At 44.4% G+C, this 27,217-nt stretch overlaps 1 protein-coding gene across 1 annotated transcript in view; it reads left to right on the top strand.

The window, feature by feature from the left end:
- Positions 1–27,217, top strand: part of LOC138666534 (zinc finger protein 585A-like) — a 95,862-nt gene that overhangs the window by 22,413 nt on the left and 46,232 nt on the right. The gene's annotated exons all lie outside the window — the stretch shown is intronic.

Genomic DNA, 27,217 nt, shown 5'->3' with positions numbered 1-27,217 from the left:
AGATAATTCTATGAATCATATTACACTACTGATACTAATAATATACAGGAATCATGTATCCAAGGCTCATCATCATTAAAAAGACCCAACTGGCATATCCCATGAATAAATAGTACTGGAGATCGGACCAGCTCAAAAAGGTACAAACACAAGAAAAGGGAAATAATAGATGCCTATAATCATCATCCCCCTCTTGGCATTTATAACATTGTAATTATATTACTCTATATACAAACTTAGTATTAATGTACAAAAAATGTGTAGTTTATTATATGTATTGTTAGCTGCAGGAGAAACAGTTATATGGGATTCAAGAACGTCTTTGCATTCTACTTTGCAAGGGACAAGATGGGGTCCTCTAACTTTTACTCCCATGAAATTTGCAACATAATTCCCTTTCCTACTTGGTATATTATGCTACCAGGCCTTCCTCCTTCATTAATACTGATGTATTTTAAATAAATCTTTCATTTACAGTAAACTATAGTTGTGATTTTAGTGTTTCTAGTAATAAATCCCAGCTTAAGTGAATGAGGACTCATTCAGATGTCTGTGCACATCGCTTCGAGCACGGACTGATAGGAAACCCTAGTTAAAGGCAGCAGTGAAGATGGAAGTGGATGCCTGGGACGGTCGGGAATCTGGGTAGACAGGGGTCTGCTGCTGCCGTATTCAGGTACTGGTAGTGCCTCGGAGGTCCCAGTGGGATGCCCTCCCTGAGCAAACCTGTGCGGGCTTTTGCTAGCCACGCTGCCCGGAGGCACATCGGTGCTCCGGGCAAATATGGAAGAGGATGCCTGGACCTGGGTTGGTCGGGAGAAGGCAGACTGGGTGCTGCTGTGGCCAACGCCAGGGGCCGGTAGTGCCACTGAGGTCCCAAGGGGTTCCCTCCCTGAGCGGGTGTGGGCTAGCCAAGCCAGGTCTCCCCGGAAGCATCAGTGTACCGGGGGAAGAGAAGAAGCAGCGTGGCACTTACCACGGGAGATCCAGAGTAGCTCTGCAGGTACGGCCGGGAGCATGGACCAGAAGTCATGTCCAAATGACCAGAAGTCATCATGGGCGGCTTCAGGAGGAAGGCACGGGGGCTGTGTATGCTGGCTGGCGGTCCCATGTGAGCATAAAGGGGACCGCCAATAAGTAGATGGTGGTGTCAGAATGGAGGCTCAGTCGCCCAGGAGGCTCAGCCAGCGCAGGAGCAACCAATGTTGCTACAAACACCAGAGAAAAGATGCCCGTCACGTCCTTATGAGAGGAGAAAACCAGTACCCCAGCAGCCTCATTGAGCCAGCAGCAGTTTGGGCCACTCGGTCAGCACACGGGATACAGCGAGCAGCCTTTGCAGTGCCAGGAAGGAGGGAACTACAGTCTCCAGAAGAGATCTTCCTGACATTATTTAGCCTCCTGATCCGGTAGCCATATAAGCGTCCGAGTGGTGAGTGAGCTTCGAGAAAATACAGTAGTCTAATGTTCTTTCTCTCTCTCCCTCTCTTTCTCTTCTGTTGCCCTCCTTCTCATGATCCTTGATGGCTTATGTGGTGGTATAGGAGGTACTTAGAAAATGTAGGAGCAAGGCAAACCATAGGGAGTGCCCCCTCCTACGTACAACAGTTATTGAATGAATGGGTGAAAAAACTATGCCAGTCCTGTATAGAGCAGATGATCTCAGAAGAATCCCCTGGGTTTGCTACCAGTCTGAGGTCCTTGATTAAATCGGAAGTGCAGAAGTCTGTTAGTGCTTTGGTTCCGGCTGGGCATAGAGGCATGGGGGAGGGAAAGGAGATCTAAAGAATCCTCTTTGACGTCTGAGGAATCTACTGGGTCAGAGGACCTGTGTGCATCTGACCAGTCGGCCGTCTCATCGGATACTAGCTCAGAAGATAGCCACTGCTTCCCTATAGAGGGAATGGATTAGTTGTTAAAGGCTATAAGGTCCACTATGGACCACCAAAAAAATTCCTCTATAGCAACTAACTCTGATCCTCTTCACAGAACACAATATATAACCAACTGAGATAGTGAAGTCACAACACGATCCAAATCATATAAAAAAATAACTCTTTATTGGTACATTAAACAGGGATATTCCATATATATCAATACGTAGATTATAACTATATTAATTAACAAATATCTGTAAGTATAATAAGCAGCAGTGGTAAACCCACTGCTGCACATGGACACAGCTAAAAATGAGCAACAAAGACAAAAGACAGAGAGTGACCTATCCTAATATCTTAAGTCCACATAGATGAAAAAAATATTATATCATAGTGATCTATAATTGGTGAACTAATATTGCCGCTAATACTACAACAACCTGATGGAGCATGCCAATATAATAGCTACATGGATTATGGCCCATATAGATAAAGGTAAGTATAAATGAAGTTAGCATGATAGCAAGGTCCACTATGGGTCTGGTAGACCAGAAAGCTAAGAGGTCAGCACAGGATGTTATGTTCAAGGGGCTTGAGCAGAAGAAGCACAGAAATTTCCCAATTAATGAGTAGTTGCAGAGTCTCATCAGAAGGGAATGAGAGAAGCCCGAAAGGAAGTAGAGTCTGGTTTCTTTTAAACAAAAGTACCCCTTTGACGAGGAGGCTTTCTCCTCTTGGGATAAAGACCCAAGACTGGACTTAGCGATATCTAAAATTTCAAGATCTTCTTTGCCTTTTTAAAACCTGGGGTCGCTAAAAGAGCCGCTGGACAGAAAAACTGACAGGTTTCCCAAAGCAACCTGGGAGTCCTCGGCAGGAGCCTTAAGACCAGCTATCACAGCCAGGTGTGTGGCCAGGTCACTGAAAGTCTGTGCTGGATAACCTGAAGGAGCAGCTAGAACAGCAGGCACCTAGGGAGATGATCCTGGCGTCAATACCAACCCTCAAAGGAGCAGCAGCATTTCTCGCAGATGCATCAGCGAGATTGGCAGCCAAGTCGGGTGCATTGTCTAACGCAGGTCGCAGGGCGATCTGTGAGACATACAGGCAAAGGCCAAACTTTGTTCCCTCCCCTGTAAGGGTAAGTTTCTATTTGGTCCAGCCTTGGATGAAATCCTTGAAAAGGCAGGAGGCAAGTGTGAATTTAAAGTGTGCCCTTTAAATTCTTTCGACGCTCCTTTAGGAGAGGTCGTTATGCACACAGGAAACTACTCAGAGACTGAGAAAGAGACGGGGTTTCTTTTTCAGAAAATCCTCCTGAGAGTCCCAAATGCAACCCCAGTGACTCATTCTCCCAAGGGGGACTTTCACTCTTCCTCCAAGCCTGCAATAGGATTTCTTCAAATGCCTGGATCCTTCAGATTGTAACATCAGGCCTGAAGTTGAAGTTCCAGACCCTACCTCAAGACAGATATGTAAAAAACCCCGTACAACCATCTCACAAACAGCAGGTGCTAGAGGCAGAAATCCTGTATCTCATAGAGAAACTAGTATTGGAAGAAGTGCCCCCAGGGGAGATAGGAAAAGGGTTCTACTCCCCTATTTCTGATAAAGAAACCGGATGCATCCTTGAGGACCATTATCAATCTAAGAGCGCTGAACAAATATTTAATCATCCCCTCATTCAAGATGGAGTCAGTGAGGACAGCAGTGAAATTTCTGTTTCCAGATTGTTATATGGCAGTCCTGGACCCAAAGGATGCATATTATCATGCCCCAATTCACAAACAAGATCAGAAAATTCTCACTGTGGCAGTACAGATTCAGTCAAAAATCAGACATTTCCAGTATAGAGCTGAAAACATGACCTGTGGTGTCTGTGAGGACTGGAGTTTGGGAAACACTGCTTTGGAGACTCTAGGATGGCATGTGAATCTAAAAAAAAATCCAACCTACATCCAGTAACATTGCAGGTCTTTTGGGGTTCAGTTATAGACTCAGTAAATCAGGAGTGTCATCTTCTGGAGGAAAAGGAAAGAGGTATCAAGACCCTTGTATCATCGGTTGTTGTGGATCCAAGTATGTCCATCAGGAGGGCGATGTCTATTTTAGGGTCCCTGATGCCTGTATACCAGCAGTAAAATGGGTGCAGTTCCACACACACGAGTCCTGCAGTAGTGCGTGTTGGAAAGCAAGATACGCCTGCAGGGGCGATAAGACGGGAAGCTGAGCCTTTCAGAGTCAGCGGTCGATTCCCTCCGATGGTGGCTAAAGATCGATGTGACACCCAAGGAGCAGGGCCGGTTTTAGACAAAGTGGGGCCCTAGGCAAAAATTTAAAGTGGGGGCCCCAAATGATAACATTGCACTGTGGCCCCCATATTTAGGGGCCATATATCGGCCAACGGGTCTGCCACTATTAGCTGTATGCAGGGGCGTTGCTAGGGTCAGAAAAGATTGGGGGCCTAAGACAAAGAGTTGCCCCCAACCCCCTCTTAATTTTTTTTAACTCTTCTGATAAAACAGTGCTAACTCTCTGAGAACAGATAATGTAGTAGAGGTCACCTGCAGTCCTATGTAACACAACAGATAGACATAGCGTTTCAGACTAAGACTATGTTCACATGCAGCATTTTTTTCAGTAGCCAAAACCTTTTCTATTAGCAGTAAAAATGTTGCGTTCAAAACACCTGTTTTTCAGCTTGTTTTGTGGTGTTCTTCACACTTATTTCAGCTTTTTTTTTGGAGTGAGGATGTTTGTTTTGTCTACACTCTACAGTATGTTTAAAGGGAACCTGTCACCCCGTTTTTTGAGATTGAGATATAAATACTGTTAAATAGGGCCTGCGCTGTGCGTTACTATATTGTATGTAGTGTACCCTGATTCCCCACCTACGCTGCGCAATACATTACCAAAGTCGCCGTTTTTGCCTGTCAATCAGGCTGATCAGGTCGGGTGGGCGTGTTCACAGCGCTGTTTCTTCCTCAGCTTTACGTTGGTGGCATAGTGGTGTCCGCACGTTGAGGTGACTAATCCACTGTGGGCATGTGAACAAGGAGCGCGCGATCTGCGCTATCACCCCCTGTCATCGGTGGGGGCGGCCATCTTCCTGGGGCCGCGCGTGCGCAGATGTAGTGCTCTGCTGCACGGGGCTTCAGGAAAATGGCCGCGGGATGCCGCGCGTGCGCACAAGAGATCGCGGCGGCCATTTTCCCAAAGCCGAGATGCCCACCCGACCTGACCAACCTGATTGACAGGCGAAAACGGCGACTTTGGTAATGTATTGCGCAGCGTAGGTGGGGAATCAGGGTACACTACATACACTATAGTAACGCACAGCGCAGGCCCTATTTAACAGTATTTATATCTCAATCTCAAAAAACGGGGTGACAGGTTCCCTTTAAGGCCACGTTCACACGTTGAGTGTTTGGTCAGTATTTCACATCAGCATATGTAAGCCAAAACCAGGAGGGTGAGAACTACAGAAGTAGTGACGTGTTTCTCAGGCTATGTGAACACGTTGCGGATTTTGCTGCGGATCTGCAGCAGTTTTCCATGCGTTTACAGTACCATGTAAATGTCTGGAAAACAAAATCCGCAGTACACATGCTGCAGGAAAATACCGCGCGGAAACGCTGCGTTGTATTTTCTGCAGCATGTCAATTCTTTGAGCGGATTTCGCAGCGTTTTACACCTGCTCCATAATAGGAATCCGCAGGTGTAAAAACGCTGTTGAAAACTGCACAAAAACCGCGGTAATTCCATGATAAATCTGCAGTAAATCTGCAGGTAAAGCTGAGGGGATTTAAAAAGTGCTACAGTTCTGAAATCCAGTCAGAAAACAAACAAGCGCCTGCAGGAGATTTCGGAAATCTCCTATGTTTTGCTGGCTCTTTATAAAGCAGCTTTTCGCCATGTTTATATGCAGAAGTTTTGCAGCTTTTTCTTCTGCAAATAAGAAGTTTACAGCATTTTACAGCACAAGCAAAAACTGAGATTTTCAGAAATCTCCTGCACACCCTTTTATTTCCCCTGACAGAATTTCACAACTGCAGCCTTTTTTAAATCTGAATCGTGTCACTTTCAGCAATTTTTTTCACCCATAGAAAGCAATGAAAAAGTTTAAAACATGCTGCAAATGTTGCAATGTTGTTTTTTGCTGCGTTTTTTTGTGAATAACACTAACTTTATTAAACATGTACGGTAGACAAAATGCATGCTGTAAAAAAAACAAACAGCAAAAGCTCTAAGGGTGTGTGCCCGCAATCAGTAAACGCTGTGGGTCGGCTGCTGTGTACTTGTGCAGCGTCCAACCCGCAGCGGCCAGATGTTACAGTATAGTGGATGGGATTTCAAGAAATTCCATCTCTACTATGCGTGCACTGACACCCGCACCTCACCTGCGGAGACGGACATGCGGCGCGTCTCTCCAGACCTCAGCATGCCAATTTATCTGGCGTAGACACGAGTCTCCACAAGAGAAATCTCACCCGTGCAATGTATAGGACGCGGTGATTCCGCACAGATCAATGAACACATGCGGAATCACCTGTGTTCAAAAGATGGCAGCACTTTGGACGCAGCACATGTCCACTGCATCCAAGGTGCTGCCATTTCTGGATCCTCTGCACATACCCTAAAAAAATGGGTGTTTTGAAAGCAGTGTTTTTACTGCCAAGATAGTAGGCTGTGGCTGCAAAAAAAAAAATGCACCCAAAACGCTGATTCCTATGCACACCTGTACTATATGTGTATAGTTTACCCTTATTATTTCACATGGGAATTCATTTATTTCTATATAATAAATACCCTGATTCAGCAGACAATATTCCTGCCTTGTGTCATCCAGACTGTAGTAACAGCAGGTCGCACTTTCAGATTACAAGCAGTGACTGTGGTCAGAGCCTATGGCTGCTGTATGTGACTGTGAAACCTGATCCTACAGCAAACAGCACAGAGCTCTGGGAGCACATGAGTAAATCAGAGCACGGAGGTGGTCTCAAGGGGGGTTTGGGAGAGACGCCACTGCTGTACACCCTCTGGGCACTTCATACAGGGGCTGCAGAGGTAGGGGGCCCCCTTTTTAGGTGGGGGCCCCAGGCGTCTGCCTGGTCTGCCTGTGCCAAACGCCGGCCCTGCCAAGGAGGTTCCTTGAGCAAAGGATGTATCCAAGGTAGTCACAACGGATGCCAGTCCCTGGGGTGGGGAGCCCATATGGCTGAACACTGCCTACAGGGGGCTTGGTCGCAGGAGGTGAGGTTACTCTCAAGCAGCTGGGAACTCTTAGCAGTAGACAAGGCGTTGGATGGACTGTTGCCCTTCCTGCGGAGCCACCATGTGAGAGTACTCTCTGACAACTGCACTACAGTGGCCTATATAAATCACCAAGGAGGTACTTGTTCCCGTCAGCTAATAGTGGTAGTGGAGCAAGTGTTTGTAAAGGCAGAAAAATACTTACTCTCATTGTCGGCCCTGCACATCAAAGGAACAGAAAATGTCAGGGCAGACTTCCTGAGTCGCAATCAACAAAGTCAGAGGGAATGGTCTCTGAAAGACATTGCGTTCAATGTTGTGAATTCTGTGGCAGAGCTCCCTCTTGTGGTCACAAGTGGTACTTCGGCTGATTCTCTCTGTGAGCTTCCGTTGGTGGAGGAAAGTGGTACTGCGGCTTCTGAGTTTCCTTCCTCAGGTGATGTGGTGAAGTCGTTAGGTGCTGCTCTATTTGACTCCACCTAGTGCTTTGATCCTGGCCTCCAGTCAATGTTCTAGGATTGGACCTGTCTCCTCCTGGATCGTTCCTGTGGCCTGCTGCTCTGCATAGCTAAGTTATTCTTTGCTATTTGTTTGCTGTTTTTTTTCTGTCCAGCTTGTCTATTTGTTTTTTCCTGCTTGCTGGAAGCTCTGGGACGCAGAGGGTGTACCTCCGTGCCGTTAGTTCGGTACAGAGGGTCTTTTTGCCCCCTTTGCGTGGTTTTTGTAGGGTTTTGTGTTGACCGCAAAGTTACATTTCCTATCCTCGCTCTGTTCAGAAAGTTGGGCCTCGCTTTGCTAAATCTATTTCATCTCTACGTTTCTCTTTTCATCTTAACTCACAGTCATTATATGTGGGGGGCTGCTTTTTCCTTTGGGGATATTTCTCTGAGGCAAGGTAGGCTTATTTTCTATCTTCAGGCTAGCTAGTTTCTCAGGCCGTGCCGAGTTGCATAGGGAGCGTTAGGCGCAATCCACGGCTGCCTTTAGTGTGGTTTGAGAGGATTAGGGATTGCGGTCAACAGAGTTCCCACGTCTCAGAGCTCGTTCTTGTTTTTTGGGTTGTTGCCAGGTCACTGTATGTGCGCTGACCTCTATGTCCATTGTGGTACTGAATTACCTTTCATAACAGTACTGGAGGCCCAAAGTACTAATGATTCTCAATAGAGGGAAAAAAGAAGTTCTGAGACCATTTTTTTTTCTTTGCACTGTGTTTTGCCTTTTTTTTCCCCTAGACATTTGGGTAGTTCAGGACACAGGTGTGGACATGGATATTCAGGGTCTGTGCTCTTCATTGGATAATCTCGTTATAAATGTACAAAAGATTCAAGATTTGGTGGTTCAGAAGCCTATGTTAGAACCAAGAATTCCTATTCCTGATTTGTTTTATGGTGATAGAGCCAAATTTGTGAATTTCAAAAATAATTGCAAACTGTTTCTGGCCTTGAAACCTCGCTCCTCTGGTGATCCAGTTCAACAAGTGAGAATTGTTATTTCTTTTTTGCGTGGCGATCCTCAGGACTGGGCATTTTCCCTTGCGCCAGGGGATCCTGCATTAAGTAATATTGATGCGTTTTTCCTGGCGCTCGGATTGCTGTACGATGAGCCTAATTCAGTGGATCAGGCAGAGAAAAATTTGCTGGCTCTGTGTCAGGGTCAGGATGAGATAGAGGTATATTGTCAGAAATTTAGAAAGTGGTCTGTACTCACTCAGTGGAATGTGGTGCGCTCGCGGCTATTTTCAGAAGAGGTCTCTCTGAAGCCCTTAAGGATGTCATGGTGGGATTTCCTATGCCTGCTGGTCTGAATGAGTCTATGTCTTTGGCCATTCAGATCGGTCGACGCTTGCGCGAGCGTAAATCTGTGCACCATTTGGCGGTATTACCTGAGCTTAAACTTGAGCCTATGCAGTGCGATAGGACTTTGACCAGAGTTGAACGGCAAGAACACAGACGTCTGAATGGGCTGTGTTTCTACTGTGGTGATTCCACTCATGCTCTGTTTGTCCTAAGCGCACTAAGCGGTTCGCTAGGTCTGCCACCATTGGTACGGTACAGTCAAAATTTCTTCTGTCCGTTACCTTGATCTGCTCTTTGTCATCGTATTCTGTCATGGCATTTGTGGACTCAGGCGCTGCTCTGAATTTGATGGACTTGGAGTATGCTAGGCGTTGTGGGTTTTTCTTGGAGCCCTTGCAGTGTCCTATTCCATTGAGAGGAATTGATGCTACGCCTTTGGCCAAGAATAAGCCTCAGTACTGGACCCAGCTGACCATGTGCATGGCTCCTGCACATCAGGAGGTTATTCGCTTTCTGGTGTTGCATAATCTGCATGATGTGGTCGTGTTGGGGTTGCCATGGCTACAAGTCCATAATCCAGTATTAGATTGGAAATCCATGTCTGTGTCCAGCTAGGGTTGTCAGGGGGTACATGGTGATGTCCCATTTCTGACTATTTCGTCATCCACCCCTTCTGAGGTTCCTGAGTTCTTGTCTGATTACCGGGATTTATTTAATGAGCCCAAGTCCGATACCCTACCTCCGCATAGGGATTGTGATTGTGCTATCGATATGATTCCTGGTAGTAAATTCCCAAAAGGTCGACTGTTTAATTTATCTGTGCCTGAGCACGCCGCTATGCGGAGTTATGTGAAGGAGTCTTTGGAGAAGGGGCATATTCGCCCGTCATCGTCGCCATTAGGAGCAGGGTTCTTTTTTGTAGCCAAGAAGGATGGTTCACTGAGACCTTGTATAGATTACCGCCTTCTAAATAAGATCACGGTTAAATTTCAGTACCCTTTGCCATTATTATCTGATTTGTTTGCTCGCATTAAGGGGGCTAGTTGGTTCACCAAGATAGATCTTCATGGTGCGTATAATCTTGTGCGTATTAAGCGAGGCGATGAGTGGAAAACTGCATTTAATACGCCCGAGGGCCATTTTGAGTATCTAGTAATGCCATTCGGACTTGCCAATGCTCCATCAGTGTTTCAGTCCTTTATGCATGACATCTTCCGAGAGTACCTGGATAAATTCCTGATTGTGTACTTAGATGACATTTTGATCTTCTCGGATGATTGGGAGTCTCATGTGAAGCAGGTCAGAACGGTGTTTCAGGTCCTGCGTGCTAAAACTTTGTTTGTGAAGGGATCAAAGTGTCTCTTTGGTGTCCAGAAGGTTTCATTTTTGGGGTTCATCTTTTCCCCTTCTACTATTGAGATGGACCCTGTTAAGGTCCAAGCCATCCATAATTGGACTCAGCCGACATCTCTGAAAAGTCTGCAAAAGTTCCTGGGCTTTGCTAATTTTTATCGTCGCTTCATCTGCAATTTTTCTAGTATTGCTAAACCATTGACCGATTTGACCAAGAAGGGTGCTGATGTGGTCAATTGGTCTTCTGCTGCTGTGGAAGCTTTTCAAGAGTTGAAGCGTCGTTTTTCTTCTGCCCCTGTGTGGTGTCAACCAGATGTTTCGCTTCCGTTCCAGGTCGAGGTTGATGCTTCTGAGATTGGAGCAGGGGCTGTTTTGTCGCAGAGAAGTTCTGATTGCTCGGTGATGAAACCATGCGCCTTCTTTTCCAGGAAGTTTTCGCCTGCTGAGCGAAATTATGATGTGGGCAATCGAGAGTTGCTGGCCATGAAGTGGGCATTCGAGGAGTGGCGTCATTGGCTTGAAGGAGCTAAGCATCGCGTGGTGGTCTTGACTGATCATAAGAACTTGACTTATCTCCAGTCCGCCAAGCGGTTGAATCCTAGACAAGCTCGTTGGTCGTTTTTTTTGCCCGTTTTGACTTTGTGATTTCATATCTTCCGGGCTCTAAAAATGTGAAGGCGGATGCTCTGTCTAGGAGTTTTGTGCCCGACTCTCCGGGTGTATCTGAGCCGGCGGGTATCCTCAAAGAGGGAGTAATTATGTCTGCCATCTCCCCTGATTTGCGGCGGGTGCTGCAAAAATTTCGGGCTGATAAACCTGATCGTTGCCCAGCGGAGAAACTGTTTGTCCCTGATAGGTGGACGAATAAAGTTATCTCTGAGGTTCATTGTTCGGTGTTGGCTGGTCATCCTGGAATCTTTGGTACCAGAGAGTTAGTGGCTAGATCCTTTTGGTGGCCATCTCTGTCGCGGGATGTGCGTACTTTTGTGCAGTCCTGTGGGATTTGTGCTCGGGCTAAACCCTGCTGTTCTCGTACCAGTGGGTTGCTTTTGCCCTTGCCGGACCCAAAGAGACCTTGGACACATCTCTATGGATTTTATTTCAGATCTTCCCGTCTCTCAAAAGATGTCAGTCATTTGGGTGGTCTGTGATCGCTTCTCTAAGATGGTCCATTTGGTACCCTTGTCTAAATTGCCTTCCTCCTCTGATTTGGTGCCATTGTTTTTCCAGCATGTGGTTCGTTTACATGGCATTCCAGAGAATATCGTTTCTGACAGAGGTTCCCAGTTTGTTTCGAGGTTTTGGCGAGCCTTTTGTGGTAGGATGGGCATTGACTTGTCTTTTTCCTCGGCTTTCCATCCTCAGACTAATGGCCAGACCGAACGAAACAATCAGACCTTGGAAACATATCTGAGATGCTTTGTTTCTGCTGATCAGGATGACTGGGTGTCCTTTTTGCCTTTGGCTGAGTTCGCCCTTAATAATCGGGCCAGCTCGGCTACCTTGGTTTCACCGTTTTTCTGCAACTCTGGGTTCCATCCTCGTTTCTCTTCAGGGCAGGTTGAGTCTTCGGACTGTCCTGGTGTGGATACTGTGGTGGACAGGTTGCAGCAGATTTGGACTAATGTAGTGGACAATTTGACCTTGTCCCAGGAGAAGGCTCAACGTTTCGCTAATCGCAGACGCTGTGTGGGTCCCCGACTTCGGGTTGGGGACTTGGTTTGGTTATCTTCTCGTCATATTCCTATGAAGGTTTCCTCTCCTAAGTTTAAACCTCGTTTTATTGGTCCGTATAGGATTTCTGAGGTTCTTAATCCTGTGTCTTTTCGTCTGACCCTTCCAGATTCTTTTTCCATACATAACGTATTCCATAGGTCATTGTTGCGGAGATACGTGGCACCCGTGGTTCCATCTGTTGATCCTCCTGCCCCGGTTTTGGTGGAGGGGGAGTTGGAGTATATTGTGGAGAAGATTTTGGATTCTCGTGTTTCTAGACGGAAACTCCAGTATCTGGTTAAGTGGAAGGGTTATGCTCAGGAAGATAATTCCTGGGTCTTTGCCTCTGATGTCCATGCTCCCGATCTTGTTCGTGCCTTTCATATGGCTCATCCTGGTCGTCCTGGGAGCTCTGGTGAGGGTTCGGTGACCCCTCCTCAAGGGGGGGGGTACTGTTGTGAATTCTGTGGCAGAGCTCCCTCTTGTGGTCACAAGTGGTACTTCGGCTGATTCTCTCTGTGAGCTTCCGTTGGTGGAGGAAAGTGGTACTGCGGCTTCTGAGTTTCCTTCCTCAGGTGATGTGGTGAAGTCGTTAGGTGCTGCTCTATTTGACTCCACCTAGTGCTTTGATCCTGGCCTCCAGTCAATGTTCTAAGATTGGACCTGTCTCCTCCTGGATCGTTCCTGTGGCCTGCTGCTCTGCATAGCTAAGTTATTCTTTGCTATTTGTTTGCTGTTTTTTTCTGTCCAGCTTGTCTATTTGTTTTTTCCTGCTTGCTGGAAGCTCTGGGACGCAGAGGGTGTACCTCCGTGCCGTTAGTTCGGTACGGAGGGTCTTTTTGCCCCCTTTGTGTAGTTTTTGTAGGGTTTTGTGTTGACCGCAAAGTTACCTTTCCTATCCTCGCTCTGTTCAGAAAGTTGGGTCTCGCTTTGCTAAATCTATTTCATCTCTACGTTTGTCTTTTCATCTTAACTCACAGTCATTATATGTGGGGGGCTGCCTTTTCCTTTGGGGATATTTCTCTGAGGCAAGGTAGGCTTATTTTCTATCTTCAGGCTAGCTAGTTTCTCAGGCCGTGCCGAGTTGCATAGGGAGCGTTAGGCGCAATCCACGGCTGCCTTTAGTGTGGTTTGAGAGGATTAGGGATTGCGGTCAACAGAGTTCCCACGTCTCAGAGCTCGTTCTTGTTTTTTGGGTTATTGCCAGGTCACTGTATGTGCGCTGATCTCTATGTCCATTGTGGTACTGAATTACCTTTCATAACAGTTCAAGCAAATTATAGATCTGTGGGGTCATCCCCTAGGTGTAGAACTCCCTCCATGGGATTTGAACTTAGTGTTAAATGCTCTAATAGAGAGTCCTTTTGAGCCACTGCACTCAGTCTCAGAAAAAAATAATCTCCCTTCTGGTAGCTCTTACTTCAGCCCCCAGAATTGGCGACATACACGCTTTATCAGCAGACACCCTTAAACTCAAATCATGGAGAACAGGGTGATTTTAACATTAGACCCAGCCTATCTCCCTAAGGTGGTTACTAGGTTTCATAGGACACAGGAGATAGTATTGCCATCCTTTTGTTCCAATTAGCAATCAGAAGGAAGAGAGGTTACATATCCTTGATGTCAGAAGGTGCTTACTGTGGTACCTAGAGGTGACAGAACCCTGGAGGAAGCAAAGGGTCCTATTTGTATCTTTCCAAGGGGACAGGAAAAGCTTTAGTGTCTAAGCAGACATTAGCGAGATGGGTTAGAGAGGCCATCAAGTTAACCTATGTTAGTGCAGGCAGGGCCATTCCTGAAGTTTAAAGGCTCATTCCACAAGAGCTGTGGCTGCATCCTGGTCGGAGAGAGCAGACACCTCCATCGACCAGATCTGTAAGGCGGCCACATGGTCCTCTCAGTCCACGTTCTTTAAGCACTACAGGCTGGATCTATCGGCCTCTTCTGACCTCACGTTCAGGAGAAGGGGTCTGCAGCCTGTGGTCCCTCCCTAAGAGTATAATTCTCTGTAATTCTCTCATGGTGCCATCATGGGTGACTGAAAAACACGGATATTACTTACCGGTAATGTGTTTTTTCTTAACCCTGGATGGCACCCTTATATTCCCTTCCTGTCTCATCACTCTTTTTTTTGGCTTGGTGAGTTGTTTGTTTCTTCACTCCCTTTTCGGTTTGGTGGTTAGAATGAACAAATATATGATTTATGTGTGTATACTAGCCTTGAGTTTCCTCTCATGCTCTGTAAATCAACTGATGCCGAGAGAGAAGCTACCCTTTTTTATCTTGGAGGTTTCCTGTCCTTGAAGGGCGGATCCCCTCTCTCGTGATGCCTTCATGGGTTACAAAACAACACATTACAGGTAATAACCATGTTTTCCTTTGGAGCACGGAACAGTGATTCTGCCAGAGATGGAAACAACCAAAGTATAGTTTCACGGTGGAAAATGAAATGATAGATGAAATCCCAAGAAACAATGAAAACCCTATATTAACCCCTCTGTGACCTTAGACGTACTATCCCGTCGAGGTGCCCTGGGCTTATCTGACCCTGGACGGGATAGTACGTCATAGCCGATCGGCCGCGCTCACGGGGGGAGCGCGGCCGATCGCGGCCGGGTGTCAGCTGCTTATCGCAGCTGACATCCGGCACTATGTGCCAGGAGCGGTCACGGACCGCCCCCGGCACATTAACCCCTGGCACACCGCGATCAAAGATGATCGCGATGTGCCGGCGGTGCAGGGAAGCACCGCGCAGGGAGGGGGCTCCCTGCGGGCTTCCCTGAGCCCCCCGCAGCAACGCGATGTGATCGCGTTGCTGCGAGGGTCTCCTCACCTCCCTCCCTGCTCGAGCCCCGGATCCAAGATGGCCGCGGATCCGGGTCCTGCAGGGAGGGAGGTGGCTTCACAGAGCCTGCTCAGAGCAGGCACTGTGAAGCAGCCTGCACTCATATCAGATCAGTGATCTGACAGAGTGCTGTGCAAACTGTCAGATCACTGATCTGTGATGTCCCCCCCTGGGACAAAGTAAAAAAGTAAAAAAAAAAATTTCCAAATGTGTAAAAAAAATAAAAAAAAATATTCCAAAATAATGAAAAAAAAAAAAAATATTATTCCCATAAATACATTTCTTCATCTAAATAAAAAAAAAAAAACCAATAAAAGTACACATATTTAGTATCGCCGCGTCCGTAACGGCCCGACCTATAAAACTGGCCCACTAGTTAACCCCTTCAGTAAACACCGTAAGAAAAAAAAAAAAAAAAACGAGGCAAAAAACAACGCTTTATTATCATACCGCCGAACAAAAAGTGGAATAACACGCGATCAAAAGGACAGATATAAATAACCATGGTACCGCTGAAAGCGTCATATTGTCCCGCAAAAAAAGAGCCGCCATACAGCATCATCAGCAAAAAAATAAAAAAGTTATAGTCCTGAGAATAAAGCGATGCAAAAATAATTATTTTTTCTGTAAAATAGTTTTTATCGTATAAAAGCGCCAAACCATAAAAAAATGATATAAATGAGGTATCGCTGTAATCGTACTGACCCGAAGAATAAAACTGATTTATCAATTTTACCAAACGCGGAACGGTATAAACGCCTCCCCCAATAGAAATTCATGAATAGCTGGCTTTTGGTCATTCTTCCTCACAAAAATCGGAATAAAAAGCGATAAAAAAATGTCACGTGCCCAAAAATGTTTTCAATAAAAACGTCAACTCGTCCCGCAAAAAACAAGACCTCACATGACTCTGTGGACCAAAATATGGAAAAATTATAGCTCTCAAAATGTGGTATTGCAAAAAATATTTTTTGCAATAAAAAGGGTCTTTCAGTGTGTGACGGCTGCCAATCATAAAAATCCGCTAAAAAACTCGCTATAAAAGTAAATCAAACCCCCCTTCATCACCCCCTTAGTTAGGGAAAAATAAAAAAAAATGTATTTATTTCCATTTTCCCATTAGGGCTAGGGTTAGGGCTAGGGTTAGGGCTAGGGCTAGGGCTAGGGTTAGGGCTAGGGTTAGGGTTAGGGCTAGGGTTAGGGCTAGGGTTAGGGCTAGGGTTAGGGCTAGGGTTAGGGCTAGGGTTAGGGCTAGGGTTAGGGCTAGGGTTAGGGCTAGGGTTAGGGCTAGGGTTAGGGCTAGGGCTAGGGTTAGGGCTAGGATTAGGGTTAGGGTTAGGGTTGGGGCTACAGTTAGGGTTGGGGCTAAAGTTAGGGTTAGGGTTTAGATTACATTTACAGTTGGGAATAGGGTTGGGATTAGGGTTAGGGGTGTGTCAGGGTTAGAGGTGTGGTTAGGGTTACCGTTGGAATTAGGGTTAGGGGTGTGTTTAGATTAGGGTTTCAGTTATAATTGGGGGGTTTCCACTGTTTCGGCACATCAGGGGCTCTCCAAACACGACATGGCGTCCGATCTCAATTCCAGCCAATTCTGCGTTGAAAAAGTAAAACAGTGCTCCTTCCCTTCCGAGCTCTCCTGTGTGCCCAAACAGGGGTTTACCCCAACATATGGGGTATCAGCGTACTCAGGACAAATTGGACAACAACGTTTGTGGACCAATTTCTCCTGTTACCCTTGGGAAAATACAAAACTGGGGGCTAAAAAATAATTTTTGTGGGAAAACAAAAAGATTTTTTATTTTCACGGCTCTGCGTTATAAACTGTAGTGAAACACTTGGGGGTTCAAAGTTCTCACAACACATCTAGATAAGTTCATTGAGGGGTCTAGTTTCCAATATGGGGTCACTTGTGGGGGGTTTCTACTGTTTAGGTACATTAGGGGCTCTGCAAACGCAATGTGACGCCTGCAGACCAATCCATCTAAGTCTGCATTCCAAATGATGCTCCTTCCCTTCCGAGCCCTCCCATGCGCCCAAACGGTGGTTCCCCCCCACATATCGGGTATCAGCGTACTCAGGACAAATTGGACAACAACTTTTGTGGACCAATTTCTCCTGTTACCCTTGGGAAAATACAAAACTGGGGGCTAAAAAATAATTTTTGTGGGAAAACAAAAAGATTTTTTATTTTCACGGCTCTGCGTTATAAACTGTAGTGAAACACTTGGGGGTTCAAAGTTCTCACAACACATCTAGATAAGTTCATTGAGGGGTCTAGTTTCCAATATGGGGTCACTTGTGGGGGGTTTCTACTGTTTAGGTACATTAGGGGCTCTGCAAACGCAATGTGACGCCTGCAGACCAATCCATCTAAGTCTGCATTCCAAATGATGCTCCTTCCCTTCCGAGCCCTCCCATGCGCCCAAACGGTGGTTCCCCCCCACATATCGGGTATCAGCGTACTCAGGACAAATTGGACAACAACATTTAGGGTCCAATTTCTCCTGCTAACCTTGGAAAAATACAAAACTGGGGGCTAAAATATAATTTTTGTGGAAAAAAAAATATTTTTTATTTGCATGGCTCTGCGTTATAAACTGTAGTGAAATACTTGGGGGTTCAAAGCTCTCACAACACATCAAGATGAGTTCCTTAGGGGGTCTACTTTCCAAAATGGTGTCACTTGTGGGGGGTTTCTACTGTTTAGGTACATTAGGGGCTCTGCAAACGCAATGTGACGCCTGCAGACCATTCCATCTAAGTCTGCATTCCAAATGGCGCTCCTTCCCTTCCGAACCCTCCCATGCGCCCAAACGGTGGTTCCCCCCCACATATGGGGTATCAGCGTACTCAGGACAAATTGGACAACAACTTTTGTGGTCCAATTTCTCCTCTTACCCTAGAGAAAATACAAAACTGGGGGCTAAAAAATAATTTTTGTGGGAAAAAAATTTTGTTTTATTTTTATGGCTCTGCATTATAAACTTCTGTGAAGCCCTTGGTGGGTCAAAGTGCTCACCACACATCCAGATAAGTTCCTTAGGGGGTCTACTTTCCAAAATGGTGTCACTTGTGGGGGGTTTCAATGTTTAGGCACATCAGTGGCTCTCCAAACGCAACATGGCGTCCCATCTCAATTCCTGTCAATTTTGCATTGAAAAGTCAAACGGCGCTCCTTCCCTTCCGAGCTCTCCCATGCGCCCAAACAGTGGTTTACTGCCACATATGGGGTATCAGCGTACTCGGGACAAATTGGACAACAACTTTTGAGGTCCAATTTCTTCTCTTACCCTTGGAAAAATAAAAAATTGGGGGCAAAAATATAATTTTTGTGAAAAAATATGATTTTTTATTTTTACGGTTCTGCATTATAAACTTCTGTGAAGCACTTGGTGGGTCAAAGTGCTCACCACACATCCAGATAAGTTCCTTAGGGGGTCTACTTTCCAAAATGGTGTCACTTGTGGGGGGTTTCAATGTTTAGGCACATCAGTGGCTCTCCAAACGCAACATGGCGTCCCATCTCAATTCCTGTCAAGTTTGCATTGAAAAGTCAAATAGCGCTCCTTCCCTTCCGAGCTCTCCCATGCGCCCAAACAGTGGTTTACTGCCACATATGGGGTATCAGCGTACTCAGGACAAATTGGACAACAACTTTTTGGGTCCAATTTCTCCTGTTACCCTTGGTAAAATAAAACAAATTGGAGCTGAAGTAAATTTTTTGTGTAAAAAAGTTAAATGTTCATTTTTATTTAAACATTCCAAAAATTCCTATTAAACACCTGAAGGGTTAATAAACTTCTTGAATGTGGTTTTGAGCACCTTGAGGGGTGCAGTTTTTAGAATGGTGTCACACTTGGGCATTTTCTATCATATAGACCCCTCAAAATGACTTCAAATGAGACGTGGTCCCTAAAAAAAAATGGTGTTGTAAAAATGAGAAATTGCTGGTCAACTTTTAACCCTTATAACTCCCTAACAAAAAAAAAAATTGGTTCCAAAATTATGCTGATGTAAAGGAGACATGTGGGAAATGTTACTTATTAAGTATTTTGTGTGACATATCTCTGTGATTTAATTGCATAAAAATTCAAAGTTTGAAAATTGCGAAATTTTCAAAATTTTCGCCAAATTTCCGTTTTTTTCACAAATAAACGCAGGTACTATCAAAGAAATTTTACCACTATCATGAAGTACAATATGTCACGAGAAAACAATGTCAGAATCACCAGGATCCGTTGAAGCGTTTCGGAGTTATAACCTCATAAAGGGACAGTGGTCAGAATTGTAAAAATTGGCCTGGTCATTAACGTGCAAACCACCCTTGGGGGTAAAGGGGTTAAGGGTCACCAATCTAACCCAAGAAGAGGTGCGAAACCGGCTAAATAAGATTAAAATAGATAAATCTCCGGGTTCAGATGGCATACACCCATGAGTACTAAGAGAATTAAGTAATGTAATAGATAAACCATTATTTCTTATTTTTAGGGACTCTATAGCGATGGGGTCTGTTCCGCAGGACTGGCGCATAGCAAATGTGGTGCCAATATTCAAAAAGGGCTCTAAAAGTGAACCTGGAAATTATAGGCCAGTAAGTCTAACCTCTATTGTTGGTAAAATATTTGAAGGGTTTCTGAGGGATGTTATTCTGGATTATCTCAATGAGAATAACTGTTTAACTCCATATCAGCATGGGTTTATGAGAAATCGCTCCTGTCAAACCAATCTAATCAGTTTTTTATGAAGAGGTAAGCTATAGGCTGGACCACGGTGAGTCATTGGACGTGGTATATCTCGATTTTTCCAAAGCGTTTGATACCGTGCCGCACAAGAGGTTGGTACACAAAATGAGAATGCTTGGTCTGGGGGAAAATGTGTGTAAATGGGTTAGTAACTGGCTTAGTGATAGAAAGCAGAGGGTGGTTATAAATGGTATAGTCTCTAACTGGGTCGCTGTGACCAGTGGGGTACCGCAGGGGTCGGTATTGGGACCTGTTCTCTTCAACATATTCATTAATGATATGGTAGAAGTTTTACACAGTAAAATATCGATATTTGCAGATGATACAAAACTATGTAAAGCAGTTAAAACAAAGGGAAGATAGTATTCTGCTACAGATGGATCTGGATAAGTTGGAAACTTGGGCTGAAAGGTGGCAGATGAGGTTTAACAATGATAAATGTAAGGTTATACACATGGGAAGAAGGAATCAATATCACCATTACACACTGAATGGGAAACCACTGGGTAAATCTGACAGGGAGAAGGATGTGGGGATCCTAGTTAATGATAAACTTACCTGGAGCAGACAGTGCCAGGCAGCAGCTGCCAAGGCAAACAGGATCATGGGGTGCATTAAAAGAGGTCTGGATACACATGATGAGAGCATTATACTGCCTCTGTACAAATCCCTAGTTAGCCTGCCAATGGAGTACTGTGTCCAGTTTTGGGCACCGGTGCTCAGGAAGGATATAATGGAACTAGAGAGAGTACAAAGGAGGGCAACAAAATTAATAAAGGGGATGGGAGAACTACAATACCCAGATAGATTAGCGAAATTAGGATTATTTAGTCTAGAAAAAAGACGACTGAGGGGCGATCTAATAACCATGTATATAAGGGGACAATACAAATATCTCGCTGAGGATCTGTTTATACCAAGGAAGGTGACGGGCACAAGGGGGCATTCTTTGCGTCTGGAGGAGAGAAGGTTTTTCCACCAACATAGAAGAGGATTCTTTACTGTTAGGGCAGTGAGAATCTGGAATTGCTTGCCTGAGGAGGTGGTGATGGCGAACTCAGTCGAGGGGTTCAAGAGAGGCCTGGATGTCTTCCTGGAGCAGAACAATATTGTATCATACAATTATTAGGTTCTGTAGAAGGACATTGATCTGGGGATTTATTATGATGGAATTTAGGCTGAACTGGATGGACAAATGTCTTTTTTGGCCTTACTAACTATGTTACTATGTAAAATAATCCAGCTTGACAGATAAAAATCTTCAGCTTTATTGATGTAGTATGAAAACGTTGTTACAGACACATGTTGTCCATTAGCAAGATCAACGCGTTTTTGGTGCACTCTGCACCATTATTCAAGATCTATCAACATCTGTTCCGGTGAGCATATTGGTGGATTCATGTTATCAAATCAAGAGACAGGAGAAAGAATCATTAAATGAGAATGATTCAATTGCAGTTTTTTAATCTAAGCGAGGTACTAACGAGTAACAAAATTGTTTTGTTGAATGCATTAAGATTGAAAAAACACAATCCAAGTTTAACAGTAAATAAAAGCAACAATACACAAAGGTAACCCTGAAGGAGCTGCAGAGTTCCCAAGCAGAGAGTGGAATATCTGTTTATACAACCACAATAAGTAACACACACTACATAAAGATGGCCTTTATGGAAGAGTGGGCAGAAAAAAATCCTTTACTTGTTACACACAAAAATTGTAAGGCTTGTTTTGAGTTCGCAAAAAGACATGTGACGCTCCAAATGTATGGAGGAAGGTACTGCTGTCAGATGTGACCAAAATTGCACTTTTTGGCCACCAAGGGAAACACCATGTCTGGCACCAAACCAACACAGCTCATCACCCCAAGAACAGCACAGAAAAACGTAGTGGCAGCATCATGCTGTGTGGATGATTTCCGGCAGCATGGACTGGGAAAATGTTCTGAGTCGAGGGGAAGACGGATGGTGCAAAATACAGGGATATTCTTGAGGAAAGTGAGTTTGTCAGTGGTTTGAAACTGGAACTGAGGTTCACCTTCCAACAAGACAATGACCCAAAGCATTCTGACAAAACAGCACTTCAGTGGTTTAAGAGGAAATATGTAAATGTTTGTGAGTGGCCTAGTCAAAGCCAAGACCTTAAATCAATTGAGAATCTGTGGGCAGACCTGAAGATTGCTGTTCACCAGAGGAAACCATCTAACTTGAAGGAGCTGGAGTAGTTTTGCCTTGAGGAATAGACAAAAATACCAGTGGCAATATGTGGAAAGCTCATAGAGACTTATCCAAAGCGACTTGCAGCTGTAATTGTCGCAAAAGGAGGCTTTACAAAGTACTTGGGGGGTGAATATTGATGCACACTGAAATTTTACAGTTATTTTGTCCTACTTTTTGTTTGTTTCACAATAAAAAGTGTCACGTCCGCAGGTGACGCACGTGGTTTGTGGACCCACTGTGCCACAGGGCTGGATCTGCCTAGGAAGGGGTGTAGCTAAGCAGCTACCTGGTGTTTGCTGGAGATCCTGATGGTGAAGACAGACTGGGCTGCAGGTAGCCACCAGGTACCACTCCTAGACAGGCACCGGTACTGCAGCGGCCAATCCCAGGGGTCGGGTTTTCTGACATGGGGAAACGTGACCGAGGTCACTGACTAGCAGGATACAGAGACTGGCAGAGGATACGGGCAGAGAAGTATACCTGCGCAGGAGCGCTGTGCCAAGGAGACTGTGTGGATGACGCAGGGACACGTCATCCTCACAAAGCAAGCAGGAGGATGGCATCGTAAGAAGATAGGAGGCTCAGGACCAAGAAGAGCAAGACCCCTTGGACCAGACCGCCCCGCAGGTGAGTATAAGGCTGACATCACACTAGCAGTATTTGGTCAGTATTTTACATCAGTATTTGTAAGCCAAAACCAGGAGTGGGACAATAAGAGGAAAAGTATAATAGAAACATATGCACCACTTCTGCATGTATCACCCACTCCTGGTTTTGGCTGAGAAATACTGATGTATAATACTGACCAAATACTGCTAGTGTGACGGCAGCCTAATAAAGACTCTTTTTCTTCTCTTACAGGTCGGGTTGGGTGCAGATATACAGCATTATAGAATACTGTATATCAGCCCTGAAAGGTAATGGCCATAACTTATATTGGCCAAAACTGGTGACAGATTCCTTTTAACCCCTTTACCCCCAAGGGTGGTTTGCACGTTAATGACCGGGCCAATTTTTACAATTCTGACCACTGTCCCTTTGTGAGGTTATAACTCTGGAACGCTTCAACGGATCCCAGTGATTCTGACATTGTTTTCTCGTGACATATTGTACTTCATGACAATAGTAAAAATTCTTTGATAGTACCTGCGTTTATTTGTGAAAAAAACGGAAATTTGGCGAAAATTATGAAAATTTCGCAATTTTCTAACTTTGAATTTTTATGCAATTAAATCACAGAGATATGTCACACAAAATACTTAATAAGTAACATTTCCCACATGTCTACTTTACATCAGCACAATTTTGGAACCAAGATTTTTTTTTTGTTAGGGAGTTATAAGGGTTAAAAGTTGACCAGCAATTTCTCTTTTTTTTTTTTAGGGACCACATCTCATTTGAAGTCATTTTGAGGGGTCTATATGATAGAAAATACCCAAGTGTGACACCATTCTAAAAACTACACCCCTCAAGGTGCTCAAAACCATATTCAAGAAGTTTATTAACCCTTTTGGTGCTTCACAGGAATTTTTTGAATGTTTAAATAAAAATGAACTTTTAACTTTTTTTCAGAAAAACTTTAATTCAGCTCCAATTTGTTTTATTTTACCAAGGGTAACAGGAGAAAATGGACCCCAAACATTGTTGTACAATTTGTCCTGAGTACGACAATACCCCATATGTGGGGGTAAACCACTGTTTGGGCGCATGGCAGAGCTCGGAAGCGAAGGAGCGCCATTTGACTTTTCAATGCAAAATTGACTGGAATTGAGATGGGACGCCATGTTTCGTTTGGAGAGCCCCTGATGTGCCTAAACACTGAAACCCCCCACAAGTGACACCATTTTGGAAAGTAGACCCCCTAAGAAACTTATCTAGAGGTGTGGTGAGCACTTTGACCCACCAAGTGCTTCACAGAAGTTTATAATGTAGAACCGTAAAAATAAAAAATCATATTTTTTCACAAAAATTATATTTTCGCCCCCAATTTTTTATTTTCCCAAGGGTAAGAGAAGAAATTGGACCCCAGAAGTTGTTGTACAATTTGTCCTGAGTACGCTGATACCCCATATGTGCGGGTAAACCACTGTTTGGGCGCATGGGAGAGCTCGGAAGGGAAGGAGCGCCGTTTGACTTTTCAATGGAAAATTGACAGGAATTGAGATGGGATGCCATGTTGCGTTTGGAGAGCCACGGATGTGCCTAAACATTGAAACCCCCCACAAGTGACACCATTTTGGAAAGTAGACCCCCTAAGGAACTTATCTACATGTGTCGTGAGCACTTTGACCCACCAAGGGCTTCACAGAAGTTTATAATGGAGAGCCGTAAAAATAAAACAAAAATTTTTTCCCACAAAAATTATTTTTTAGCCCTCAGTTTTGTATTTTCCCGAGGGTAACAGGAGAAATTGGACCCCAAAATTTGTTGTCCAATTTGTCCTGAGTACGCTGATACCCCATATGTGGGGGGGAACCACTGTTTGGGCGCATGGGAGGGCTCGGAAGGGAAGGAGCTCCATTTGGAATGCAGACTTAGATGGAATGGTCTGCAGGTGTCACATTGCATTTGCAGAGCCCCTAATGTACCGAAACAGTAGAAACCCCCCACAAGTGACACCATTTTGGAAACTAGACCCCCTAAGGAACTCATCTAGATGTGTTGTGAGAGCTTTGAACCCCCAAGTGTTTCACTACAGTTTATAACGCAGAGCCGTGAAAATAAAAAATCTTTTTTTTCCCACAAAAATTATTTTTAGCCCCCAATTTTATATTTTCCCAAGGGTAACAGGAGAAATTGGACCCCAAAAGTTGTTGTCCTATTTGTCCTGAGTACGCTGATACCCCATATGTTGGGGTAAACCCCTGTTTGGGCACACGGGAGAGCTCGGAAGGGAAGAAGCACTGTTTTACTTTTTCAACGCAGAATTGGCTGGAATTGAGATCGGACGCCATGTCGCGTTTGGAGAACCCCTGATGTGCCTAAACAGTGGAAACCCCCCAATTATAACTGAAACCCTAATCCAAACACACCCCTAACCCTAATCCCAACAGTAACCCTAACCACACCTCTAACCCTGACACACCCCTAACCCTAATCCCAACCCTATTCCCAACTGTAAATGTAATCTAAATCCTAACCGTAACTTTAGCCCCAACCCTAACTGTAGCCTTAACCCTAGCCCTAACCCTAGACCTAACCCTAGCTCTAACCATAGCCCTAACCCTAGCCCTAACCCTAGCCCTAATGGAAAAATGGAAATAAATACATTTTTTTAATTTTTCCCTAACTAAGGGGGTGATGAAGGGGAGTTTGATTTACTTTTATAGCGGGTTTTTTAGCGGATTTTTATGATTGGCAGCCGTCACACACTGAAAGACGCTTTTTATTGCAAAAAATATTTTTTGCGTTACCACATTTTGAGAGCTATAATTTTTCCATATTTTGGTCCACAGAGTCATGTGAGGTCTTGTTTTTTGCGGGACGAGTTGACGTTTTTATTGGTAACATTTTCGGGCACGTTACATTTTTTGATCGCTTTTTATTCCGATTTTTGTGAGGCAGAATGACCAAAGTCCAGCTATTCATGAATTTCTTTTGGGGGAGGCGTTTATACCGTTCCGCGTTTGGTAAAATTGATAAAGCAGTTTTATTCTTCGGGTCAGTACGATTACAGCGATACCTCATTTATATCATTTTTTTATGTTTTGGCGCTTTTATACGATAAAAACTATTTTATAGAAAAAATAATTATTTTTGCATCGCTTTATTCTCAGGACTATAACTTTTTTATTTTTTTGCTGATGATGCTGTATGGCAGCTCTTTTTTTGCGGGACAAGATGACGCTTTCAGCGGTATCATGGTTATTAATATCCGTCTTTTTGATCGCGTGTTATTCCACTTTCTGTTCGGCGGTATGATAATAAAGCGTTGTTTTTTGCCTTGTTTTTTTTTTTTTTTTTTTCTTACGGTGTTTACTGAAGGGGTTAACTGGTGGGCCAGTTTTATAGGTCGGGCCGTTACGGACGCGGCGATACTAAATATGTGCACTTTTATTGTTTTTTTTTTTTATTATTTAGATAAAGAAATGTATTTAGAGGAATAATATTTTTATTTTTTTCATTATTTAGGAATATTGTTTTTTAATTTTTACACATTTTGAAAAAATTTTTTTAACTTTTTTACATTGTCCCGGGGGGGACATCACAGATCAGTGATCTGACAGTGTGCACAGCACTCTGTCAGATCACTGATCTGACTTAGAGCAGTGCAGCCTTCACAGTGCCTGCTCTGAGCAGGCTCTGTGAAGCCACCTCCCTCCCTGCAGGACCCGGATCCGCGGCCATCTTGGATCCGGGCTTGGAACAAGCAGGGAGGGAGGTAAGACCCTCGCAGCAACGCGATCACGTCGCGTTGCTGCGGGGGGCTCAGGGAAGCCCGCAGGGAGCCCCCTCCCTGCGCGATGCTTCCCTGCACCGCCGGCACATCGCGATCATCTTTGATCGCGGTGTGCCTGGGGTTAATGTGCCGGGAGCGGTCCGTGACCGCTCTTGGCACATAGTGCCGGATGTCAGCTGCGATAGGCAGCTGACACCCGGCCGCGATCGGCCGCGCTCCCCCCGTGAACGCCGCCGATCGCGCTGGACGTACTATCCCATCCGTGGTCATGGGGGCCCACCCCACCTCGACGGGATAGTACGTCCCATGTCAGAAAGGGGTTAAAGATTAAGAAATTAAAAAAATAAACATATTTGGTATAGTTGTACGTGAAATTCTAATCTCTAAAATATAAAATTAATTAAGCCATCGATAAATGCCGTAGCAAGAAAAAATTAAACATGCCAGAATTTATTTTTTTTTGGTCTCCACACTTTCATAAAAAAATACAATGAAAAGCCATCAAAGCCTCCTATGGTCCCCAAAATTATATAAATGAAAAAGGCAGCTTGCCAAGCAAGTGGTTATCAGGGGTATATTAAAACAGTTAAACTCCCAACATAAGAAAAGTACTAAAAAAGAGATTCAAATGGTTATACAAAAAAATGATATTGAAGAACTGAAATGTAAAAGCAACTCATGGAGATGACACATGTAAATAACTTAAAATTAAGAACAGAACTGGAAGCTTTTGTAATAAATGTTTATGATTAATTACTTCAATCTTTCAACGCTAATAATTATTTTTTATGTAAAAAAACAAGACAAAACTTATGGCGAATAAAGCAAAAACTCAGATGACCAAAACTAGAATGCCCACAATTAAATTCGACGATCAGTCTTACTCTCAGCTACTTACGGTAATATTTCAAACGTGTTCGCCTCATACTATCCTGCTCTATATGATTTAGATAGGGATACGAACACTCCTCACCTAAATAATGATACTATTAACCAATTTCTTAATAAGATACAGCTCCC

This window comes from Ranitomeya imitator, chromosome 2 (genome assembly GCF_032444005.1).
Source record: "Ranitomeya imitator isolate aRanImi1 chromosome 2, aRanImi1.pri, whole genome shotgun sequence".
Lineage (NCBI taxonomy): Eukaryota > Metazoa > Chordata > Amphibia > Anura > Dendrobatidae > Ranitomeya > Ranitomeya imitator.
The sequence above is the reverse complement of the archived record's forward strand: the minus strand, read 5'-3'. Positions and strand labels throughout refer to the sequence as shown.